The following is an 8436-nucleotide window of genomic DNA, read 5'->3' as shown; positions in this document are numbered from 1 at the left end:
TTTTTATTTTATTTACTTAAGTTTTTTTTTTTTTAACAAATATTCTTTTTCTTTTGAATAATTTGACACTCTTATTGATATGGATAATTGGGATAAATGGTGGTTAGGTAATAGGTATCCTTGTAAGTATTGTATTGAACCCCACTTGGATATTGAATGTCATACTATACAAAAGAGCGGATTATGCACACCTACCCAATTTTTTGAATGGAATGTATGCCATATGTGTGATGGTCAAGATGGTCATTGGAATGGTTCTCCTAATTCTTATGCCCTCCCCTGAACCCCCAATATGATTCTTCAGTTATTGGTGATGTTGTCGGTAGCGATTATATGGAGGATACAAAACAAGAGGCTCACATTAGGAATTTATTGGAACAAATATTGGACAAACAAAAGAAAACAATGGAATCCATGGAAATAACTCATTTAGCAATCGCGAAAGAACAATTAAAATTTATGAAACTGCAGGCTAAGTTTGACGCTTATACATTGCAAAGTGCAGACCTAGCTAATACTCAATTAAAGGAAGAGATTGAATCCCAACAAGGAGAAAGTTGTGAAGAAGAAGAGATATATTTCAGGTGGGTTAGTGTGTATCTGTTCGGGTGAAGGGTGAGCCAATCTTGGCTGCAGGAACAAGCTCAACTTCTCAAATTTCAAGAGTCTATCCATGATGATCTAATATACATGAAAACCCAACTAACAGAAGGAAGAGTTGAACTCAGACAAGAAATTGATCAATTTGGCAAAGATATTCAGGACTTGGAGGATCACTTGAACAAAAAGGTTGAGGTGTTTGATGTCAAATCACCAATTGTCGTGGATGATGACCAACTAGTGGATCAAAAAGAGAAAATCCAACCATTCAACTGTATTGTATTCCTTAATGTCAATATTGAGAAGGAGTACAAAAGTGAGAATGTTGATGTTGCTTTGGAGTTGAGCCATCTTGGATCTCATTCTAAATATTTTTCTATATTATGCTTGATTGACGACATGAAATTTGAGTCATCTGAACTGATGGTAGAGTTCCTAGATGAGGAACAAGACCTCTACATCCTAAAGTTTTCAAGTCCACATAGACAAAACGACATTCATCACATAAGGACAAAAAAGTGCAAGATGCAACATCTAGTGCTTGGTTCATTTATCTTATACGGCCACCTCTTGAGCGAAACAGAAAAATCGATGCAAAGTTATGGGTGCAATTCATATGTTCAAAGTAGAAAGAAAAGTGATGAACTTACTTGTGTCGTACCGCGGCGTTAAATCAAACGCTTATTGGGAGGCAGCCAAATTTGTAGTGTAGCTTCTTATTTTTTATTTTTTTTGTGTTGTTTTTGCATATTAGGGTAAGTATGAGTATCTAAAAATTTGAATCAAAGGAGCACGTTTAAGCTTAAGTGTCGGGTGCGTACGACCCTTGATGGAAAATTGAGAGAACATGCTACTAGTTAGGTCTAAAGGCCTTAATAATATTTTCTAACCCTTGTTTTAAATTTTAATTGATGCTTTGGGGACATAGTATCTTTTTAAGTGTGGGGTGGGAAAATGAATTCCTAATTTACTGTTTTATTGAGTCTTTTTTTATAGATGGGTTTCTCGGCTTTTATTTTCGGTTCTTTTTCTGAGGATAGTCCCTTTGAACCGAGTATTTTTTTATTTTTCTAGGAGTAAATTTTCTTTTTATTTTATTATTTTTTGGATAAAAAAAATAAAAGACCTTTTGACTTGTTTGATACTTTCTATTTAGGCCTAATTTTGAGTTGAACTTTTTTGTGAATGCTTGATTGCTAAGGAAATTCTAGACTCTTTGACACCTAGACTCATGGTTGTGACTTTGTAAAAAGCTTATTTTATTTTGTAGTTTGTTATGAAACTATCTCTCTTAGAAGTAGAGTTTATTCATCTTGATTGATACTTGTTCCATGTGGTGATAATTTGTTTATTCCATATTTTACATCTTAGTCTAGAATTTGTCCTACTTATTATTGAAGCGAAATAAAAAGTGTAGTTTTGTTTAGGAGATGATAATAGGTTTTCTTTGATTCTTCTTTTGAATTTTAGCCTTTTCAGATATAATATCACTAGTTAGCCCTTGTGAGCCTATAGTCTTTTATTGGTAGCCATATTTTGCTCTTAACTATTTTGTTGAATTCTAGTTTTTGCACCTTGCTTCCTTGAGCACTATAGCATAGACTTATTATAATTGTTAAATCTAAATAAAAGGGATGGTTGAGTGTAAAAGGTAATCAATGATAGCTACAAAGTGATGAAAAACCCCTCTTTGAAAGAATGTGATACAAAAAAATGATTGAAGCGTCCTTGAGATGATGAGAATTACTTGTTAAATAATTGATTAAGAGAGGGCTGACAATAAAGAGAAGAAAATAATGGGTAATGAAGTGTAAAAGTACAAAGTGTTTAAGAAAGTCTAAGTCACTATTATATAGTTTTCCTACCCATCCTCAAGCCTACATTACAACTCGTTATAGTCTTATTTGATTCTATTCGAGCATGCTTAATTAGTAGAGATGTACATAATGGCAAAGCCTATGGTTCTTTGTGCATACATGTGAGTGTGAGAGTTGCTCTTTGATGCTAAGTCCTTAATTTATATTCAATCTCTTGAATTGAGTGTGTGGACTATTTATTCTGGTGAGAGCACTAGTTTCATAATAGATACGTGATTTTATTAGATTTTTTAACTAGAGTAGGTGAGCAAGCTTGAATTTGATGAGTTCAGAGTCCTTCCTTGAGGTTAGGAGGTTGGAGGTTTGTTGTTTATTTGTATATCTTGCATAATGATCATTAAGTGTACTTGATGTTTTGAAATTTGTGTATGGCCTAATTTTTTTGTATCAACAAAAGTGGTGAGATCCCTAGTTTGATTTTTTTGAGATGAGCTCTAATGCTTGTTCGAGGACAAGCAAAAATTTAAGTGTGGGTGTTGATGTGAGGCCGAAAATACATTTTTAGTTATTATTTGTCTCACATTTAGTATTTTTATTTATCCTTTTTAAACATGAATTTTATGGATTGTGTTTATTAGTGTGTAGGATTAAATCGGTGTGAATATGAATAAATTTCGAGTTAAAACGAATTAAAGATAGCAGATCATAGAAGAAAATCAAACAGACAACTTCATATATTGAATTTAATATGTTGTAAAACTAAAGGAAAATAAGACAAGAAATATAGAAGATGAAAGCAATAGAAATAAGGAGACAAGAGATGAAAGTTTTTCTTATTATTCCAAGTCTTCAAGTATTCACCAAATCTTCAAGTGTGTACAATATGAACCCTTATACCTCCCTAATCTAAGATAGCGTGATGCCACCAATAGTCGATTTATTATACTACTCCCCTTAATTGAATCTCCAGGCCTGCCAAAGACTGCCCACTTACAAAATTGGCCTAATCCTATGCCAATGGACTCATGACATCCATGCACTGAGTCGTCAAATGACGCACATTAAGAAGACCCTAGTGTAACATAGAGGTATACAAAAGGTTAGTCATAAGCATGACATTAAACATGAATATAATGGAGGAGGTTATGGAGATGAAATGTTACAAGAATAATGATCATAAAGGTGGAGGTTATCTTCATAATGGAGGGAAGTAATGTAGTAACTTCTTGTTATAGTGGACATCCACACTATATAATTTTATAACACTCCCCATTGGATGTCCATAGATAATATGCCTCGTTAAAGCCTTAGAAAAAAACCATGTGGGAAAAAATCCTATTGAAGGAAAAAGAGTACACATATCTTTTAATACACTTTGCATGTTGCCTCGTTAAAAACCTTACCAGGAAAATCCAATTGGGATAAAACCATGATTAAGGAAAAGAGTACAATGTGTATTTTTCTCCCCTTGATAAAAACTTTACTTGATATCTCGAAGACGATACATTCCAATCTTATATCACAACTTCTCAAATGTTGATGTTGGCAATCCTCAGTGAATAAGTTTACAAGATTATCACTTGAATGGGTCTTTGAACGTTTATCCCACCATTTTGTTGATGATCATGTGTGAAAAAAATTCTTGGTGAAATATGTTTTGTCCGATCTCTGTTGATTGTATGCTTCCTTCAGTTGAGATATATATTATTTTCATATATGGTGGCTGGAATATCCTTTTCCAAAGGAAAATCACATATTTTCTGAAAATGATAGATCATGATTCCAACCAAACACACTCCCGACTTACTTCATAGATCAATATTATTTCTGCATGATTTGAAGAAGTAGTTACTAATGTTTGATTCTTTGAATGACAAGATATTGTTGTGCCTCCATATGTAAAAAAAATAGCGCACGTGTGATCGAGCTTTATGCGAATGAAATAAATATTTTGCATCTATATAATCAAATAGTTTCTGACTCGGAGATTGATCATTTCAACTTTATTGAAGCTCATCTTTTCTTCTCAAAGTAAATCACACATCTTCTATGCGTTGAGTCACTTGATTTGTTAGTTTCTTGGCATAACTTGAATGATACTATGACAATCCCTTCATATAACATTCGTTGTGTTTATCAAATAATATTCTAGCATTTGCATAACCAAAAATCTGTAAGTGCATTAATTTGTAACACCCCGGAAATCTAATGGCCTAAGTTAGAGCCAAACATGTAGTCTAGTAGCTTAATGGAGTTAAAACGTAAGGTTAGAATCCTAAAATAACCTTCCTAACTTAGTACTAATGTTTTAAGACCTACACGTCAAGGAACGACCCCCAAGGAACTCCCAAGGGTCCTTGAGGAGGACCCAAGTGAAGGCCCAAAAAGCTATCAAATAACAGCACCACCTACAAGTGGGCACTCACGGATCATGGATGGACCTATGCCCCGTAAGTGGGGGTCGTGGGTTGAGACTTAGTCTCCCCACCCTTTCCTTCATCTTCGCCCTCTCTGATGCAAAGCACGAGTGTGCAGGACGAGGCGTGGCCCCACCGACGGTCCATAGGTGGGGGAGTCGTAGGTCACACCTGGGAACCACCTAGGCTCGGCCAACTTAGGGGCTATTGGGTAAAATCCTAATTAATTAATTAATTAAGGGTAGGGATGGTTATTATTAGTTATTTTATATATATTTAAGTACTTTTTACTATTAATAAACCCTTTTAACTCTTATAACTCACAAACTCAAAACTCAACCAACTTCACTCCCAAAATATTCTCTCTCTAAACTCCATTGAAGAACAAAGAAGAAGGTCAAGATTAGGGTTCAAGATCCAAGCTTTGCACTCCAATTTCGTGGGAAAACATCAATTAAGGTATGTCAGACTTGATTCATGGAACACTTTTCTCCATGAAGCCCTTCAACTCTTGATTTCAAAATTGGTAACTTGTTCAAAAAACTAGGGTTTTCAATCTACCATGGGTTCTTTTTAAAAATGATTTTATTATGTTAATTTCATTATATTATGGATGATTTGATGTTTAATGGTGATTTTTATTGTAAAATTCCCCATGAACCCATGAACTCCCCCATGACCCCAATTTCATGAATTGTGATGGGTGTATTGATGCAAGATGATTACTATGAATTGTATCTATGTTAATCTAGTTATTGAATCATGTTTTATTCATGCCTATTGTAGTATATTTAGGTGTAATTGTGAGACATGATTCATGACCTTGAAAGGGGTAAATTGCTAAGGTTTGTACATATTGATGAAAGTTGTGTATGAACTATTGATTCACTTAGAAAGTAAATCTCCTATGGCTAATGTGTAAAATATGGTATTGTTGAAAGGTTGTTCTTCCCTTACCTTACACTTGATTATGTATGAGTAGCCTAGTATGATGATGATGTTGTTGTGTTTATTGAAAGGTCATCCTCATGAGGCACTATGAATAATAATGTGAAAGGCTTACTCAGATGTTATGTTGATTCTAAGGTCGAAAGTCCATCCTCACCTTTAATGAATCTATGAGCTATTTTGATGGATTGTATTGAATGAAGAGTAGAGCATTCCTTCACACATGTAAATGCAATTCAAGACTAATTATGTTTAATTTGGGAAATAATGCTTAGCACCGAGTGGATATGGAAAGTGAGGTAAAGGCCATTTCGCCAATGCAAGAGGTCGGGTCATCTAAGTGAACTTATGAGATGGAAGCTCCTCCACCAATGCAAGAGGTCGGGTTTCTAGAAGCAATCTCCCTATCCCATAACTATGTGCCAACATAGGACTTTAGCTAGTGGATCCACCTAAAGGCTAAACATGTTAGTTCTACCTTAGGCAAGTAGGACACCTTCTTTCGATGTGAGGTTACATGACACAGAATTTCATATAGCTCACATGGTCTATGTTGGTTATGGCTACTCCTCCCTATATGACGAGATAATGAATGAGACATGAGCTAAACTATGACTTCTTGATGAGTTTACTTAGTAGGAGTGGAGGTATGGGACTTCACTTTTACCTTGCACAACTAGACTTAGTAGGATGTTATGGGATGGGTTCTTTTATGTTATGATGAGATATGAATGTATGCATGTATGTTGAATGGATAGTTGATATAAATGACTTTCCTTATGTTCAAGTAATGTACATGACTAGTTCCTTAATTATGACTATTGATTATGATGAGGTCTAAAGGTGATATGTATGACTAAGGTATATTCAAAAGAGTACTTAGTAGGGTTGGTATTATGGGATGCCAATCATACATTGCACAAGTGTTCTTTAATGGTTTCTAAGGTAATGGTTTCACTATGTTAAGAGTATAAATGTGATTATGGCTTGTGTTGTACATTGATTTCCAAACTTGACAAATGCATACTTTTCAACTAAAATGTCATTTTTATCACAATTCAAGGATTTTATGCATTCTTCCATACTTAGTACTTTATGTGCTAACCCATTTCTTCTACATTTTGATAAGTGTAGGTTCCGGCAAGGTGACATACACTCTCCGTTCTTGAAGAAGACTTGGATTGCTTATCTCCAAGTTGTGGTGAGTCCTCAAGTTCAAGGATGGATTATCCATTTCTTAGTTTATATTGAGATTTTTATTGATGTAATGGGCTAATTCCAAAACTTTGTATTCCTATGTTTTAGATGGTGAATGAGACAAGGTCTAGATTCTTATGATTTTCTTTATGAAAAGAAGTTGGACTTCGATTGTAAAAGTTTTAAATTTTCCGCATTATTCTTAAGGCTTTATGTGTATGATCATGCTAAGGGCTTATATGCGACCCCTTCGGGGTCAAGTACGTCGTGTTACGTCTAGGGGGTACTCCTGGATCGTGACACAATTGCACTAATACATGACATTTTAAATCATTTTCATGAGGTTGAAAAGATTCTTTCTTTGTGTTAAGCTATCTCAAAATCATTGGGTACTCGATGGAATTGTTTTAAGACCTTTTAAATCCTTCAAGAATTTTCATATAACCTTCATCGTCTAGTTAGACATGATAATCGTTCATTATACATAGTCGAGTATTTCATCTATTGCGAGACTGAAATAAGTCTAATTCCCCGAGGCACAAACTGTACTTTATATCTTACGGTTATACTTTCACACAATGATTCATCTGTACCACTGACATATATTTTGATCTATGAACTATAAGTTCAAAAGCATCACTTTTCTAAGTGAAACAAAATATACTTGAATAGTGCATTTTATTTGGCCAATCATTTGTTTGTCCACATTATATGACAGATTTGAATTCAAGATCCTCATAACCATTATAGCATTGAGTACTACTTCATATCAAAGATACCGTCGACGGTCATTTTGATATCGATTCCAATACGACATAACTTATCGAAATCTCTTTATTTTTCATCATTTTTAGGTACCTGAACCTTTGCCAAGGTTTTATGAAATGTTATGTCATAATGCTCTTTCAAAGCACTTACCTCATTATCATAACCATATTGATAATTTGCTCCTTTCCTTCCTCGAGGAGTTTTACATTTGGAATCGATTGGTCTATCACGCTTCTGGCATTTACCATAGACTATGTCTTTCAAGGACTATTTATTGGAGCATTTGCAGCTTAATTAAAATATTCGGTCAGCAAATACATCTAGCAAATTATTTGCAACATTTTGCAAATGAATTATCTCTTGAACTTCAAGTTCACATTTTTTTAACGAGGATCTAGATAATTTACCCCACACATAATTTTCAACTGCTAATCATATCTCCCCCTAATGTTAGAAAATCTAACATTTACCCCCAACCTCAGTTGGGGATCCATCTTTGTGTGTGGTGGAGCAATAAAATCATATGTGCACACATCAAATTTTTAGATGGAAATTATTTGGTTCCTAACCCTGAACCAATTGTGATGGGAGAACCTTGTTGGCTTAATGTGTACATGTTAAATAAACTCATCTCAGACTAAATTTTATTTGAGAGATTTGTTCTCATAATCAATGGTCTAGCTATAATT

Source organism: Solanum verrucosum, unplaced genomic scaffold (genome assembly GCF_900185275.1).
Source record: "Solanum verrucosum unplaced genomic scaffold, falcon-dt-bn FXZP01000126.1, whole genome shotgun sequence".
Classification (NCBI taxonomy): Eukaryota; Viridiplantae; Streptophyta; class Magnoliopsida; order Solanales; family Solanaceae; genus Solanum; species Solanum verrucosum.
Note: the sequence above shows the minus strand (reverse complement) of the source record.